The sequence below is a fragment of the Schistocerca gregaria genome, unplaced genomic scaffold (genome assembly GCF_023897955.1).
Source record: "Schistocerca gregaria isolate iqSchGreg1 unplaced genomic scaffold, iqSchGreg1.2 ptg001455c, whole genome shotgun sequence".
Taxonomy (NCBI): Eukaryota; Metazoa; Arthropoda; class Insecta; order Orthoptera; family Acrididae; genus Schistocerca; species Schistocerca gregaria.
In genome coordinates this window covers 1-16,850 of record NW_026062753.1, presented here as the reverse complement: position 1 = coordinate 16,850, position 16,850 = coordinate 1, and the positions used below count along the sequence as shown (strand labels likewise).

Sequence of the window (16,850 nt, the reverse complement as noted above, 5' to 3'; positions counted from 1 at the left end):
AAAACAGTAGGCTCTGACGCATTTCAAGAGCACATCTGTCGATTCGCAGTGTTTCGTTATTTTCAACGAGTTCCTATCACTCTTCCTCCGCGCATTCTTGTACAAACTGAGTTCATTACTGTAATTTCGCATCTTTCGTTTAATACAGTAGTTTAAAATGCTTGTGGAAGCATCTTTGTCGCACCTGAGAGTTTGTATGAAAAGAGGGCTGGCAGGTGTAGAGACATAAAATTTGAAAGAAGAGAGGGAGCCAACAGCACCCGGTGTTCCCAGGCGGTCACCCATCCAAGTACTAACCGGGCCCGATGTTGCTTAACTTCGGTGATCGGACGAGAACCGGTGTATTCAACATGGTATGGCCGTTGGCGTCCTTATACTGTAGCCGCACGGCACAAGAAGGATTCGCCTCTCCTCCCAATACACGCAATCGCCATTTTCGGTGGCACATTTGACGCAAAGCACGTCCTTCCACCTCGAAGGCGACGCGCAGTGCGGCGCGCCGCCACGTGGGTCAGACGCACAACACAGCTGCTCGTTGCACCGCCCGTCATTCGTTTGGTTCGTGCGGCCTCCGACACTCGCGGGAGACGCACCTTGTTATTGTTGTCCGTCGCAGGGATTGCGCGCGGCCGGGCGGCGGGTGGACTGCGCGGGGTGTGGCAGTGTCCTGCTGGACCGAGAGAAGCGTTCTCACCTGCCTGACACGCGTCGCGCTTCTAGATATTTGCGTAATTCGCACGGTGCATAATCGGCTGTCACCTTCCGTCCCGACTTGTCCCGACTTTGCTCGACTGCCGCTCGCTGCCGCTCGGGTCGCGGTCCATATGACAGCACAAGCACGAGGAACATCTGCGAGATGGGCGCGGGCCGAACCGGCGTGTCCGAGGCGACGTGTGCGGCCGTTCGGAGCTACCAGAGCAGCTCTGTGCCGCGCCGTGCCGTGGAAAGGTGCGAAAACATGCACACAAGACACAGGCTTTTCGACAAAGTATCCATCTCTTGTAGCGACGAAAGGTAAATTTTTGTTTACAAATTTGCCGTTGTGCACTGCTACAAAACAATATGCCCTGACGTATTTCACAACATTTCTGTCACTTCATACTGTTTTGTTATTTCCAGAGACTCTTTGGAAGTCTTCCTTGGCGCACTCTTTTCAAACTGAGTTCCTTAATATCGTATCTTACGATAGTTTAAAATCAGTATGGAAGCATCTTTGTCACATGAGAAAGGTAGCATGAAAAAACGGCTGGCAGGGGTAGCGACAAGAAAGCAAGAAATGAAGACAGCCAGAGTTCCCAGGCGGTCGCCGATCCGAATATAAACGTTGTTGCTTATCTTCGGTGGTCGGACGGGAACAGGTTTTTTTTTTTTTTAATGTAGTTAGTTTTTGGAATTTAGCGCTCCTACAAAACAGTAGGCTCTGACGCATTTCAAGAGCACATCTGTCGATTCGCAGTGTTTCGTTATTTTCAACGAGTTCCTATCACTCTTCCTCCGCGCATTCTTGTACAAACTGAGTTCATTACTGTAATTTCGCATCTTTCGTTTAATACAGTAGTTTAAAATGCTTGTGGAAGCATCTTTGTCGCACCTGAGAGTTTGTATGAAAAGAGGGCTGGCAGGTGTAGAGACATAAAATTTGAAAGAAGAGAGGGAGCCAACAGCACCCGGTGTTCCCAGGCGGTCACCCATCCAAGTACTAACCGGGCCCGATGTTGCTTAACTTCGGTGATCGGACGAGAACCGGTGTATTCAACATGGTATGGCCGTTGGCGTCCTTATACTGTAGCCGCACGGCACAAGAAGGATTCGCCTCTCCTCCCAATACACGCAATCGCCATTTTCGGTGGCACATTTGACGCAAAGCACGTCCTTCCACCTCGAAGGCGACGCGCAGTGCGGCGCGCCGCCACGTGGGTCAGACGCACAACACAGCTGCTCGTTGCACCGCCCGTCATTCGTTTGGTTCGTGCGGCCTCCGACACTCGCGGGAGACGCACCTTGTTATTGTTGTCCGTCGCAGGGATTGCGCGCGGCCGGGCGGCGGGTGGACTGCGCGGGGTGTGGCAGTGTCCTGCTGGACCGAGAGAAGCGTTCTCACCTGCCTGACACGCGTCGCGCTTCTAGATATTTGCGTAATTCGCACGGTGCATAATCGGCTGTCACCTTCCGTCCCGACTTGTCCCGACTTTGCTCGACTGCCGCTCGCTGCCGCTCGGGTCGCGGTCCATATGACAGCACAAGCACGAGGAACATCTGCGAGATGGGCGCGGGCCGAACCGGCGTGTCCGAGGCGACGTGTGCGGCCGTTCGGAGCTACCAGAGCAGCTCTGTGCCGCGCCGTGCCGTGGAAAGGTGCGAAAACATGCACACAAGACACAGGCTTTTCGACAAAGTATCCATCTCTTGTAGCGACGAAAGGTAAATTTTTGTTTACAAATTTGCCGTTGTGCACTGCTACAAAACAATATGCCCTGACGTATTTCACAACATTTCTGTCACTTCATACTGTTTTGTTATTTCCAGAGACTCTTTGGAAGTCTTCCTTGGCGCACTCTTTTCAAACTGAGTTCCTTAATATCGTATCTTACGATAGTTTAAAATCAGTATGGAAGCATCTTTGTCACATGAGAAAGGTAGCATGAAAAAACGGCTGGCAGGGGTAGCGACAAGAAAGCAAGAAATGAAGACAGCCAGAGTTCCCAGGCGGTCGCCGATCCGAATATAAACGTTGTTGCTTATCTTCGGTGGTCGGACGGGAACAGGTTTTTTTTTTTTTTAATGTAGTTAGTTTTTGGAATTTAGCGCTCCTACAAAACAGTAGGCTCTGACGCATTTCAAGAGCACATCTGTCGATTCGCAGTGTTTCGTTATTTTCAACGAGTTCCTATCACTCTTCCTCCGCGCATTCTTGTACAAACTGAGTTCATTACTGTAATTTCGCATCTTTCGTTTAATACAGTAGTTTAAAATGCTTGTGGAAGCATCTTTGTCGCACCTGAGAGTTTGTATGAAAAGAGGGCTGGCAGGTGTAGAGACATAAAATTTGAAAGAAGAGAGGGAGCCAACAGCACCCGGTGTTCCCAGGCGGTCACCCATCCAAGTACTAACCGGGCCCGATGTTGCTTAACTTCGGTGATCGGACGAGAACCGGTGTATTCAACATGGTATGGCCGTTGGCGTCCTTATACTGTAGCCGCACGGCACAAGAAGGATTCGCCTCTCCTCCCAATACACGCAATCGCCATTTTCGGTGGCACATTTGACGCAAAGCACGTCCTTCCACCTCGAAGGCGACGCGCAGTGCGGCGCGCCGCCACGTGGGTCAGACGCACAACACAGCTGCTCGTTGCACCGCCCGTCATTCGTTTGGTTCGTGCGGCCTCCGACACTCGCGGGAGACGCACCTTGTTATTGTTGTCCGTCGCAGGGATTGCGCGCGGCCGGGCGGCGGGTGGACTGCGCGGGGTGTGGCAGTGTCCTGCTGGACCGAGAGAAGCGTTCTCACCTGCCTGACACGCGTCGCGCTTCTAGATATTTGCGTAATTCGCACGGTGCATAATCGGCTGTCACCTTCCGTCCCGACTTGTCCCGACTTTGCTCGACTGCCGCTCGCTGCCGCTCGGGTCGCGGTCCATATGACAGCACAAGCACGAGGAACATCTGCGAGATGGGCGCGGGCCGAACCGGCGTGTCCGAGGCGACGTGTGCGGCCGTTCGGAGCTACCAGAGCAGCTCTGTGCCGCGCCGTGCCGTGGAAAGGTGCGAAAACATGCACACAAGACACAGGCTTTTCGACAAAGTATCCATCTCTTGTAGCGACGAAAGGTAAATTTTTGTTTACAAATTTGCCGTTGTGCACTGCTACAAAACAATATGCCCTGACGTATTTCACAACATTTCTGTCACTTCATACTGTTTTGTTATTTCCAGAGACTCTTTGGAAGTCTTCCTTGGCGCACTCTTTTCAAACTGAGTTCCTTAATATCGTATCTTACGATAGTTTAAAATCAGTATGGAAGCATCTTTGTCACATGAGAAAGGTAGCATGAAAAAACGGCTGGCAGGGGTAGCGACAAGAAAGCAAGAAATGAAGACAGCCAGAGTTCCCAGGCGGTCGCCGATCCGAATATAAACGTTGTTGCTTATCTTCGGTGGTCGGACGGGAACAGGTTTTTTTTTTTTTTAATGTAGTTAGTTTTTGGAATTTAGCGCTCCCTCAAAACAGTAGGCTCTGACGCATTTCAAGAGCACATCTGTCGATTCGCAGTGTTTCGTTATTTTCAACGAGTTCCTATCACTCTTCCTCCGCGCATTCTTGTACAAACTGAGTTCATTACTGTAATTTCGCATCTTTCGTTTAATACAGTAGTTTAAAATGCTTGTGGAAGCATCTTTGTCGCACCTGAGAGTTTGTATGAAAAGAGGGCTGGCAGGTGTAGAGACATAAAATTTGAAAGAAGAGAGGGAGCCAACAGCACCCGGTGTTCCCAGGCGGTCACCCATCCAAGTACTAACCGGGCCCGATGTTGCTTAACTTCGGTGATCGGACGAGAACCGGTGTATTCAACATGGTATGGCCGTTGGCGTCCTTATACTGTAGCCGCACGGCACAAGAAGGATTCGCCTCTCCTCCCAATACACGCAATCGCCATTTTCGGTGGCACATTTGACGCAAAGCACGTCCTTCCACCTCGAAGGCGACGCGCAGTGCGGCGCGCCGCCACGTGGGTCAGACGCACAACACAGCTGCTCGTTGCACCGCCCGTCATTCGTTTGGTTCGTGCGGCCTCCGACACTCGCGGGAGACGCACCTTGTTATTGTTGTCCGTCGCAGGGATTGCGCGCGGCCGGGCGGCGGGTGGACTGCGCGGGGTGTGGCAGTGTCCTGCTGGACCGAGAGAAGCGTTCTCACCTGCCTGACACGCGTCGCGCTTCTAGATATTTGCGTAATTCGCACGGTGCATAATCGGCTGTCACCTTCCGTCCCGACTTGTCCCGACTTTGCTCGACTGCCGCTCGCTGCCGCTCGGGTCGCGGTCCATATGACAGCACAAGCACGAGGAACATCTGCGAGATGGGCGCGGGCCGAACCGGCGTGTCCGAGGCGACGTGTGCGGCCGTTCGGAGCTACCAGAGCAGCTCTGTGCCGCGCCGTGCCGTGGAAAGGTGCGAAAACATGCACACAAGACACAGGCTTTTCGACAAAGTATCCATCTCTTGTAGCGACGAAAGGTAAATTTTTGTTTACAAATTTGCCGTTGTGCACTGCTACAAAACAATATGCCCTGACGTATTTCACAACATTTCTGTCACTTCATACTGTTTTGTTATTTCCAGAGACTCTTTGGAAGTCTTCCTTGGCGCACTCTTTTCAAACTGAGTTCCTTAATATCGTATCTTACGATAGTTTAAAATCAGTATGGAAGCATCTTTGTCACATGAGAAAGGTAGCATGAAAAAACGGCTGGCAGGGGTAGCGACAAGAAAGCAAGAAATGAAGACAGCCAGAGTTCCCAGGCGGTCGCCGATCCGAATATAAACGTTGTTGCTTATCTTCGGTGGTCGGACGGGAACAGGTTTTTTTTTTTTTTAATGTAGTTAGTTTTTGGAATTTAGCGCTCCCTCAAAACAGTAGGCTCTGACGCATTTCAAGAGCACATCTGTCGATTCGCAGTGTTTCGTTATTTTCAACGAGTTCCTATCACTCTTCCTCCGCGCATTCTTGTACAAACTGAGTTCATTACTGTAATTTCGCATCTTTCGTTTAATACAGTAGTTTAAAATGCTTGTGGAAGCATCTTTGTCGCACCTGAGAGTTTGTATGAAAAGAGGGCTGGCAGGTGTAGAGACATAAAATTTGAAAGAAGAGAGGGAGCCAACAGCACCCGGTGTTCCCAGGCGGTCACCCATCCAAGTACTAACCGGGCCCGATGTTGCTTAACTTCGGTGATCGGACGAGAACCGGTGTATTCAACATGGTATGGCCGTTGGCGTCCTTATACTGTAGCCGCACGGCACAAGAAGGATTCGCCTCTCCTCCCAATACACGCAATCGCCATTTTCGGTGGCACATTTGACGCAAAGCACGTCCTTCCACCTCGAAGGCGACGCGCAGTGCGGCGCGCCGCCACGTGGGTCAGACGCACAACACAGCTGCTCGTTGCACCGCCCGTCATTCGTTTGGTTCGTGCGGCCTCCGACACTCGCGGGAGACGCACCTTGTTATTGTTGTCCGTCGCAGGGATTGCGCGCGGCCGGGCGGCGGGTGGACTGCGCGGGGTGTGGCAGTGTCCTGCTGGACCGAGAGAAGCGTTCTCACCTGCCTGACACGCGTCGCGCTTCTAGATATTTGCGTAATTCGCACGGTGCATAATCGGCTGTCACCTTCCGTCCCGACTTGTCCCGACTTTGCTCGACTGCCGCTCGCTGCCGCTCGGGTCGCGGTCCATATGACAGCACAAGCACGAGGAACATCTGCGAGATGGGCGCGGGCCGAACCGGCGTGTCCGAGGCGACGTGTGCGGCCGTTCGGAGCTACCAGAGCAGCTCTGTGCCGCGCCGTGCCGTGGAAAGGTGCGAAAACATGCACACAAGACACAGGCTTTTCGACAAAGTATCCATCTCTTGTAGCGACGAAAGGTAAATTTTTGTTTACAAATTTGCCGTTGTGCACTGCTACAAAACAATATGCCCTGACGTATTTCACAACATTTCTGTCACTTCATACTGTTTTGTTATTTCCAGAGACTCTTTGGAAGTCTTCCTTGGCGCACTCTTTTCAAACTGAGTTCCTTAATATCGTATCTTACGATAGTTTAAAATCAGTATGGAAGCATCTTTGTCACATGAGAAAGGTAGCATGAAAAAACGGCTGGCAGGGGTAGCGACAAGAAAGCAAGAAATGAAGACAGCCAGAGTTCCCAGGCGGTCGCCGATCCGAATATAAACGTTGTTGCTTATCTTCGGTGGTCGGACGGGAACAGGTTTTTTTTTTTTTTAATGTAGTTAGTTTTTGGAATTTAGCGCTCCTACAAAACAGTAGGCTCTGACGCATTTCAAGAGCACATCTGTCGATTCGCAGTGTTTCGTTATTTTCAACGAGTTCCTATCACTCTTCCTCCGCGCATTCTTGTACAAACTGAGTTCATTACTGTAATTTCGCATCTTTCGTTTAATACAGTAGTTTAAAATGCTTGTGGAAGCATCTTTGTCGCACCTGAGAGTTTGTATGAAAAGAGGGCTGGCAGGTGTAGAGACATAAAATTTGAAAGAAGAGAGGGAGCCAACAGCACCCGGTGTTCCCAGGCGGTCACCCATCCAAGTACTAACCGGGCCCGATGTTGCTTAACTTCGGTGATCGGACGAGAACCGGTGTATTCAACATGGTATGGCCGTTGGCGTCCTTATACTGTAGCCGCACGGCACAAGAAGGATTCGCCTCTCCTCCCAATACACGCAATCGCCATTTTCGGTGGCACATTTGACGCAAAGCACGTCCTTCCACCTCGAAGGCGACGCGCAGTGCGGCGCGCCGCCACGTGGGTCAGACGCACAACACAGCTGCTCGTTGCACCGCCCGTCATTCGTTTGGTTCGTGCGGCCTCCGACACTCGCGGGAGACGCACCTTGTTATTGTTGTCCGTCGCAGGGATTGCGCGCGGCCGGGCGGCGGGTGGACTGCGCGGGGTGTGGCAGTGTCCTGCTGGACCGAGAGAAGCGTTCTCACCTGCCTGACACGCGTCGCGCTTCTAGATATTTGCGTAATTCGCACGGTGCATAATCGGCTGTCACCTTCCGTCCCGACTTGTCCCGACTTTGCTCGACTGCCGCTCGCTGCCGCTCGGGTCGCGGTCCATATGACAGCACAAGCACGAGGAACATCTGCGAGATGGGCGCGGGCCGAACCGGCGTGTCCGAGGCGACGTGTGCGGCCGTTCGGAGCTACCAGAGCAGCTCTGTGCCGCGCCGTGCCGTGGAAAGGTGCGAAAACATGCACACAAGACACAGGCTTTTCGACAAAGTATCCATCTCTTGTAGCGACGAAAGGTAAATTTTTGTTTACAAATTTGCCGTTGTGCACTGCTACAAAACAATATGCCCTGACGTATTTCACAACATTTCTGTCACTTCATACTGTTTTGTTATTTCCAGAGACTCTTTGGAAGTCTTCCTTGGCGCACTCTTTTCAAACTGAGTTCCTTAATATCGTATCTTACGATAGTTTAAAATCAGTATGGAAGCATCTTTGTCACATGAGAAAGGTAGCATGAAAAAACGGCTGGCAGGGGTAGCGACAAGAAAGCAAGAAATGAAGACAGCCAGAGTTCCCAGGCGGTCGCCGATCCGAATATAAACGTTGTTGCTTATCTTCGGTGGTCGGACGGGAACAGGTTTTTTTTTTTTTTAATGTAGTTAGTTTTTGGAATTTAGCGCTCCTACAAAACAGTAGGCTCTGACGCATTTCAAGAGCACATCTGTCGATTCGCAGTGTTTCGTTATTTTCAACGAGTTCCTATCACTCTTCCTCCGCGCATTCTTGTACAAACTGAGTTCATTACTGTAATTTCGCATCTTTCGTTTAATACAGTAGTTTAAAATGCTTGTGGAAGCATCTTTGTCGCACCTGAGAGTTTGTATGAAAAGAGGGCTGGCAGGTGTAGAGACATAAAATTTGAAAGAAGAGAGGGAGCCAACAGCACCCGGTGTTCCCAGGCGGTCACCCATCCAAGTACTAACCGGGCCCGATGTTGCTTAACTTCGGTGATCGGACGAGAACCGGTGTATTCAACATGGTATGGCCGTTGGCGTCCTTATACTGTAGCCGCACGGCACAAGAAGGATTCGCCTCTCCTCCCAATACACGCAATCGCCATTTTCGGTGGCACATTTGACGCAAAGCACGTCCTTCCACCTCGAAGGCGACGCGCAGTGCGGCGCGCCGCCACGTGGGTCAGACGCACAACACAGCTGCTCGTTGCACCGCCCGTCATTCGTTTGGTTCGTGCGGCCTCCGACACTCGCGGGAGACGCACCTTGTTATTGTTGTCCGTCGCAGGGATTGCGCGCGGCCGGGCGGCGGGTGGACTGCGCGGGGTGTGGCAGTGTCCTGCTGGACCGAGAGAAGCGTTCTCACCTGCCTGACACGCGTCGCGCTTCTAGATATTTGCGTAATTCGCACGGTGCATAATCGGCTGTCACCTTCCGTCCCGACTTGTCCCGACTTTGCTCGACTGCCGCTCGCTGCCGCTCGGGTCGCGGTCCATATGACAGCACAAGCACGAGGAACATCTGCGAGATGGGCGCGGGCCGAACCGGCGTGTCCGAGGCGACGTGTGCGGCCGTTCGGAGCTACCAGAGCAGCTCTGTGCCGCGCCGTGCCGTGGAAAGGTGCGAAAACATGCACACAAGACACAGGCTTTTCGACAAAGTATCCATCTCTTGTAGCGACGAAAGGTAAATTTTTGTTTACAAATTTGCCGTTGTGCACTGCTACAAAACAATATGCCCTGACGTATTTCACAACATTTCTGTCACTTCATACTGTTTTGTTATTTCCAGAGACTCTTTGGAAGTCTTCCTTGGCGCACTCTTTTCAAACTGAGTTCCTTAATATCGTATCTTACGATAGTTTAAAATCAGTATGGAAGCATCTTTGTCACATGAGAAAGGTAGCATGAAAAAACGGCTGGCAGGGGTAGCGACAAGAAAGCAAGAAATGAAGACAGCCAGAGTTCCCAGGCGGTCGCCGATCCGAATATAAACGTTGTTGCTTATCTTCGGTGGTCGGACGGGAACAGGTTTTTTTTTTTTTTAATGTAGTTAGTTTTTGGAATTTAGCGCTCCTACAAAACAGTAGGCTCTGACGCATTTCAAGAGCACATCTGTCGATTCGCAGTGTTTCGTTATTTTCAACGAGTTCCTATCACTCTTCCTCCGCGCATTCTTGTACAAACTGAGTTCATTACTGTAATTTCGCATCTTTCGTTTAATACAGTAGTTTAAAATGCTTGTGGAAGCATCTTTGTCGCACCTGAGAGTTTGTATGAAAAGAGGGCTGGCAGGTGTAGAGACATAAAATTTGAAAGAAGAGAGGGAGCCAACAGCACCCGGTGTTCCCAGGCGGTCACCCATCCAAGTACTAACCGGGCCCGATGTTGCTTAACTTCGGTGATCGGACGAGAACCGGTGTATTCAACATGGTATGGCCGTTGGCGTCCTTATACTGTAGCCGCACGGCACAAGAAGGATTCGCCTCTCCTCCCAATACACGCAATCGCCATTTTCGGTGGCACATTTGACGCAAAGCACGTCCTTCCACCTCGAAGGCGACGCGCAGTGCGGCGCGCCGCCACGTGGGTCAGACGCACAACACAGCTGCTCGTTGCACCGCCCGTCATTCGTTTGGTTCGTGCGGCCTCCGACACTCGCGGGAGACGCACCTTGTTATTGTTGTCCGTCGCAGGGATTGCGCGCGGCCGGGCGGCGGGTGGACTGCGCGGGGTGTGGCAGTGTCCTGCTGGACCGAGAGAAGCGTTCTCACCTGCCTGACACGCGTCGCGCTTCTAGATATTTGCGTAATTCGCACGGTGCATAATCGGCTGTCACCTTCCGTCCCGACTTGTCCCGACTTTGCTCGACTGCCGCTCGCTGCCGCTCGGGTCGCGGTCCATATGACAGCACAAGCACGAGGAACATCTGCGAGATGGGCGCGGGCCGAACCGGCGTGTCCGAGGCGACGTGTGCGGCCGTTCGGAGCTACCAGAGCAGCTCTGTGCCGCGCCGTGCCGTGGAAAGGTGCGAAAACATGCACACAAGACACAGGCTTTTCGACAAAGTATCCATCTCTTGTAGCGACGAAAGGTAAATTTTTGTTTACAAATTTGCCGTTGTGCACTGCTACAAAACAATATGCCCTGACGTATTTCACAACATTTCTGTCACTTCATACTGTTTTGTTATTTCCAGAGACTCTTTGGAAGTCTTCCTTGGCGCACTCTTTTCAAACTGAGTTCCTTAATATCGTATCTTACGATAGTTTAAAATCAGTATGGAAGCATCTTTGTCACATGAGAAAGGTAGCATGAAAAAACGGCTGGCAGGGGTAGCGACAAGAAAGCAAGAAATGAAGACAGCCAGAGTTCCCAGGCGGTCGCCGATCCGAATATAAACGTTGTTGCTTATCTTCGGTGGTCGGACGGGAACAGGTTTTTTTTTTTTTTAATGTAGTTAGTTTTTGGAATTTAGCGCTCCTACAAAACAGTAGGCTCTGACGCATTTCAAGAGCACATCTGTCGATTCGCAGTGTTTCGTTATTTTCAACGAGTTCCTATCACTCTTCCTCCGCGCATTCTTGTACAAACTGAGTTCATTACTGTAATTTCGCATCTTTCGTTTAATACAGTAGTTTAAAATGCTTGTGGAAGCATCTTTGTCGCACCTGAGAGTTTGTATGAAAAGAGGGCTGGCAGGTGTAGAGACATAAAATTTGAAAGAAGAGAGGGAGCCAACAGCACCCGGTGTTCCCAGGCGGTCACCCATCCAAGTACTAACCGGGCCCGATGTTGCTTAACTTCGGTGATCGGACGAGAACCGGTGTATTCAACATGGTATGGCCGTTGGCGTCCTTATACTGTAGCCGCACGGCACAAGAAGGATTCGCCTCTCCTCCCAATACACGCAATCGCCATTTTCGGTGGCACATTTGACGCAAAGCACGTCCTTCCACCTCGAAGGCGACGCGCAGTGCGGCGCGCCGCCACGTGGGTCAGACGCACAACACAGCTGCTCGTTGCACCGCCCGTCATTCGTTTGGTTCGTGCGGCCTCCGACACTCGCGGGAGACGCACCTTGTTATTGTTGTCCGTCGCAGGGATTGCGCGCGGCCGGGCGGCGGGTGGACTGCGCGGGGTGTGGCAGTGTCCTGCTGGACCGAGAGAAGCGTTCTCACCTGCCTGACACGCGTCGCGCTTCTAGATATTTGCGTAATTCGCACGGTGCATAATCGGCTGTCACCTTCCGTCCCGACTTGTCCCGACTTTGCTCGACTGCCGCTCGCTGCCGCTCGGGTCGCGGTCCATATGACAGCACAAGCACGAGGAACATCTGCGAGATGGGCGCGGGCCGAACCGGCGTGTCCGAGGCGACGTGTGCGGCCGTTCGGAGCTACCAGAGCAGCTCTGTGCCGCGCCGTGCCGTGGAAAGGTGCGAAAACATGCACACAAGACACAGGCTTTTCGACAAAGTATCCATCTCTTGTAGCGACGAAAGGTAAATTTTTGTTTACAAATTTGCCGTTGTGCACTGCTACAAAACAATATGCCCTGACGTATTTCACAACATTTCTGTCACTTCATACTGTTTTGTTATTTCCAGAGACTCTTTGGAAGTCTTCCTTGGCGCACTCTTTTCAAACTGAGTTCCTTAATATCGTATCTTACGATAGTTTAAAATCAGTATGGAAGCATCTTTGTCACATGAGAAAGGTAGCATGAAAAAACGGCTGGCAGGGGTAGCGACAAGAAAGCAAGAAATGAAGACAGCCAGAGTTCCCAGGCGGTCGCCGATCCGAATATAAACGTTGTTGCTTATCTTCGGTGGTCGGACGGGAACAGGTTTTTTTTTTTTTTAATGTAGTTAGTTTTTGGAATTTAGCGCTCCTACAAAACAGTAGGCTCTGACGCATTTCAAGAGCACATCTGTCGATTCGCAGTGTTTCGTTATTTTCAACGAGTTCCTATCACTCTTCCTCCGCGCATTCTTGTACAAACTGAGTTCATTACTGTAATTTCGCATCTTTCGTTTAATACAGTAGTTTAAAATGCTTGTGGAAGCATCTTTGTCGCACCTGAGAGTTTGTATGAAAAGAGGGCTGGCAGGTGTAGAGACATAAAATTTGAAAGAAGAGAGGGAGCCAACAGCACCCGGTGTTCCCAGGCGGTCACCCATCCAAGTACTAACCGGGCCCGATGTTGCTTAACTTCGGTGATCGGACGAGAACCGGTGTATTCAACATGGTATGGCCGTTGGCGTCCTTATACTGTAGCCGCACGGCACAAGAAGGATTCGCCTCTCCTCCCAATAATACACGCAATCGCCATTTTCGGTGGCACATTTGACGCAAAGCACGTCCTTCCACCTCGAAGGCGACGCGCAGTGCGGCGCGCCGCCACGTGGGTCAGACGCACAACACAGCTGCTCGTTGCACCGCCCGTCATTCGTTTGGTTCGCGCGGCCTCCGACACTCGCGGGAGACGCACCTTGTTATTGTTGTCCGTCGCAGGGATTGCGCGCGGCCGGGCGGCGGGTGGACTGCGCGGGGTGTGGCAGTGTCCTGCTGGACCGAGAGAAGCGTTCTCACCTGCCTGACACGCGTCGCGCTTCTAGATATTTGCGTAATTCGCACGGTGCATAATCGGCTGTCACCTTCCGTCCCGACTTGTCCCGACTTTGCTCGACTGCCGCTCGCTGCCGCTCGGGTCGCGGTCCATATGACAGCACAAGCACGAGGAACATCTGCGAGATGGGCGCGGGCCGAACCGGCGTGTCCGAGGCGACGTGTGCGGCCGTTCGGAGCTACCAGAGCAGCTCTGTGCCGCGCCGTGCCGTGGAAAGGTGCGAAAACATGCACACAAGACACAGGCTTTTCGACAAAGTATCCATCTCTTGTAGCGACGAAAGGTAAATTTTTGTTTACAAATTTGCCGTTGTGCACTGCTACAAAACAATATGCCCTGACGTATTTCACAACATTTCTGTCACTTCATACTGTTTTGTTATTTCCAGAGACTCTTTGGAAGTCTTCCTTGGCGCACTCTTTTCAAACTGAGTTCCTTAATATCGTATCTTACGATAGTTTAAAATCAGTATGGAAGCATCTTTGTCACATGAGAAAGGTAGCATGAAAAAACGGCTGGCAGGGGTAGCGACAAGAAAGCAAGAAATGAAGACAGCCAGAGTTCCCAGGCGGTCGCCGATCCGAATATAAACGTTGTTGCTTATCTTCGGTGGTCGGACGGGAACAGGTTTTTTTTTTTTTTAATGTAGTTAGTTTTTGGAATTTAGCGCTCCTACAAAACAGTAGGCTCTGACGCATTTCAAGAGCACATCTGTCGATTCGCAGTGTTTCGTTATTTTCAACGAGTTCCTATCACTCTTCCTCCGCGCATTCTTGTACAAACTGAGTTCATTACTGTAATTTCGCATCTTTCGTTTAATACAGTAGTTTAAAATGCTTGTGGAAGCATCTTTGTCGCACCTGAGAGTTTGTATGAAAAGAGGGCTGGCAGGTGTAGAGACATAAAATTTGAAAGAAGAGAGGGAGCCAACAGCACCCGGTGTTCCCAGGCGGTCACCCATCCAAGTACTAACCGGGCCCGATGTTGCTTAACTTCGGTGATCGGACGAGAACCGGTGTATTCAACATGGTATGGCCGTTGGCGTCCTTATACTGTAGCCGCACGGCACAAGAAGGATTCGCCTCTCCTCCCAATACACGCAATCGCCATTTTCGGTGGCACATTTGACGCAAAGCACGTCCTTCCACCTCGAAGGCGACGCGCAGTGCGGCGCGCCGCCACGTGGGTCAGACGCACAACACAGCTGCTCGTTGCACCGCCCGTCATTCGTTTGGTTCGCGCGGCCTCCGACACTCGCGGGAGACGCACCTTGTTATTGTTGTCCGTCGCAGGGATTGCGCGCGGCCGGGCGGCGGGTGGACTGCGCGGGGTGTGGCAGTGTCCTGCTGGACCGAGAGAAGCGTTCTCACCTGCCTGACACGCGTCGCGCTTCTAGATATTTGCGTAATTCGCACGGTGCATAATCGGCTGTCACCTTCCGTCCCGACTTGTCCCGACTTTGCTCGACTGCCGCTCGCTGCCGCTCGGGTCGCGGTCCATATGACAGCACAAGCACGAGGAACATCTGCGAGATGGGCGCGGGCCGAACCGGCGTGTCCGAGGCGACGTGTGCGGCCGTTCGGAGCTACCAGAGCAGCTCTGTGCCGCGCCGTGCCGTGGAAAGGTGCGAAAACATGCACACAAGACACAGGCTTTTCGACAAAGTATCCATCTCTTGTAGCGACGAAAGGTAAATTTTTGTTTACAAATTTGCCGTTGTGCACTGCTACAAAACAATATGCCCTGACGTATTTCACAACATTTCTGTCACTTCATACTGTTTTGTTATTTCCAGAGACTCTTTGGAAGTCTTCCTTGGCGCACTCTTTTCAAACTGAGTTCCTTAATATCGTATCTTACGATAGTTTAAAATCAGTATGGAAGCATCTTTGTCACATGAGAAAGGTAGCATGAAAAAACGGCTGGCAGGGGTAGCGACAAGAAAGCAAGAAATGAAGACAGCCAGAGTTCCCAGGCGGTCGCCGATCCGAATATAAACGTTGTTGCTTATCTTCGGTGGTCGGACGGGAACAGGTTTTTTTTTTTTTTAATGTAGTTAGTTTTTGGAATTTAGCGCTGCTACAAAACAGTAGGCTCTGACGCATTTCAAGAGCACATCTGTCGATTCGCAGTGTTTCGTTATTTTCAACGAGTTCCTATCACTCTTCCTCCGCGCATTCTTGTACAAACTGAGTTCATTACTGTAATTTCGCATCTTTCGTTTAATACAGTAGTTTAAAATGCTTGTGGAAGCATCTTTGTCGCACCTGAGAGTTTGTATGAAAAGAGGGCTGGCAGGTGTAGAGACATAAAATTTGAAAGAAGAGAGGGAGCCAACAGCACCCGGTGTTCCCAGGCGGTCACCCATCCAAGTACTAACCGGGCCCGATGTTGCTTAACTTCGGTGATCGGACGAGAACCGGTGTATTCAACATGGTATGGCCGTTGGCGTCCTTATACTGTAGCCGCACGGCACAAGAAGGATTCGCCTCTCCTCCCAATACACGCAATCGCCATTTTCGGTGGCACATTTGACGCAAAGCACGTCCTTCCACCTCGAAGGCGACGCGCAGTGCGGCGCGCCGCCACGTGGGTCAGACGCACAACACAGCTGCTCGTTGCACCGCCCGTCATTCGTTTGGTTCGTGCGGCCTCCGACACTCGCGGGAGACGCACCTTGTTATTGTTGTCCGTCGCAGGGATTGCGCGCGGCCGGGCGGCGGGTGGACTGCGCGGGGTGTGGCAGTGTCCTGCTGGACCGAGAGAAGCGTTCTCACCTGCCTGACACGCGTCGCGCTTCTAGATATTTGCGTAATTCGCACGGTGCATAATCGGCTGTCACCTTCCGTCCCGACTTGTCCCGACTTTGCTCGACTGCCGCTCGCTGCCGCTCGGGTCGCGGTCCATATGACAGCACAAGCACGAGGAACATCTGCGAGATGGGCGCGGGCCGAACCGGCGTGTCCGAGGCGACGTGTGCGGCCGTTCGGAGCTACCAGAGCAGCTCTGTGCCGCGCCGTGCCGTGGAAAGGTGCGAAAACATGCACACAAGACACAGGCTTTTCGACAAAGTATCCATCTCTTGTAGCGACGAAAGGTAAATTTTTGTTTACAAATTTGCCGTTGTGCACTGCTACAAAACAATATGCCCTGACGTATTTCACAACATTTCTGTCACTTCATACTGTTTTGTTATTTCCAGAGACTCTTTGGAAGTCTTCCTTGGCGCACTCTTTTCAAACTGAGTTCCTTAATATCGTATCTTACGATAGTTTAAAATCAGTATGGAAGCATCTTTGTCACATGAGAAAGGTAGCATGAAAAAACGGCTGGCAGGGGTAGCGACAAGAAAGCAAGAAATGAAGACAGCCAGAGTTCCCAGGCGGTCGCCGATCCGAATATAAACGTTGTTGCTTATCTTCGGTGGTCGGACGGGAACACGCGATCTAGTGT

The 16,850-nt window shown here is 51.5% G+C and overlaps 12 non-coding genes across 12 annotated transcripts; all 12 read right to left on the bottom strand.

The window, feature by feature from the left end:
- Positions 1–248: 248 nt before the first annotated feature.
- LOC126332436 (5S ribosomal RNA) lies at positions 249–367 on the bottom strand. The gene has a single exon (XR_007563689.1). It is a non-coding gene; the product is annotated as a 5S ribosomal RNA (ribosomal RNA).
- Positions 368–1,655: 1,288 nt separating this feature from the next.
- On the bottom strand, positions 1,656–1,774 carry LOC126332435 (5S ribosomal RNA). The gene has a single exon (XR_007563688.1). It is a non-coding gene; the product is annotated as a 5S ribosomal RNA (ribosomal RNA).
- A 1,288-nt stretch (positions 1,775–3,062) lies between these two features.
- Positions 3,063–3,181, bottom strand: LOC126332433 (5S ribosomal RNA). The gene has a single exon (XR_007563686.1). It is a non-coding gene; the product is annotated as a 5S ribosomal RNA (ribosomal RNA).
- Positions 3,182–4,469: 1,288 nt separating this feature from the next.
- LOC126332432 (5S ribosomal RNA) lies at positions 4,470–4,588 on the bottom strand. Its single transcript, XR_007563685.1, has one exon. It is a non-coding gene; the product is annotated as a 5S ribosomal RNA (ribosomal RNA).
- A 1,288-nt stretch (positions 4,589–5,876) lies between these two features.
- On the bottom strand, positions 5,877–5,995 carry LOC126332431 (5S ribosomal RNA). Its single transcript, XR_007563684.1, has one exon. It is a non-coding gene; the product is annotated as a 5S ribosomal RNA (ribosomal RNA).
- A 1,288-nt stretch (positions 5,996–7,283) lies between these two features.
- On the bottom strand, positions 7,284–7,402 carry LOC126332430 (5S ribosomal RNA). The gene has a single exon (XR_007563683.1). It is a non-coding gene; the product is annotated as a 5S ribosomal RNA (ribosomal RNA).
- A 1,288-nt stretch (positions 7,403–8,690) lies between these two features.
- LOC126332429 (5S ribosomal RNA) lies at positions 8,691–8,809 on the bottom strand. The gene has a single exon (XR_007563682.1). It is a non-coding gene; the product is annotated as a 5S ribosomal RNA (ribosomal RNA).
- A 1,288-nt stretch (positions 8,810–10,097) lies between these two features.
- Positions 10,098–10,216, bottom strand: LOC126332428 (5S ribosomal RNA). The gene has a single exon (XR_007563681.1). It is a non-coding gene; the product is annotated as a 5S ribosomal RNA (ribosomal RNA).
- A 1,288-nt stretch (positions 10,217–11,504) lies between these two features.
- Positions 11,505–11,623, bottom strand: LOC126332427 (5S ribosomal RNA). The gene has a single exon (XR_007563680.1). It is a non-coding gene; the product is annotated as a 5S ribosomal RNA (ribosomal RNA).
- A 1,288-nt stretch (positions 11,624–12,911) lies between these two features.
- LOC126332425 (5S ribosomal RNA) lies at positions 12,912–13,030 on the bottom strand. Its single transcript, XR_007563679.1, has one exon. It is a non-coding gene; the product is annotated as a 5S ribosomal RNA (ribosomal RNA).
- A 1,291-nt stretch (positions 13,031–14,321) lies between these two features.
- On the bottom strand, positions 14,322–14,440 carry LOC126332424 (5S ribosomal RNA). Its single transcript, XR_007563678.1, has one exon. It is a non-coding gene; the product is annotated as a 5S ribosomal RNA (ribosomal RNA).
- A 1,288-nt stretch (positions 14,441–15,728) lies between these two features.
- Positions 15,729–15,847, bottom strand: LOC126332423 (5S ribosomal RNA). The gene has a single exon (XR_007563677.1). It is a non-coding gene; the product is annotated as a 5S ribosomal RNA (ribosomal RNA).
- Between the last annotated feature and the right edge of the window lie 1,003 nt (positions 15,848–16,850).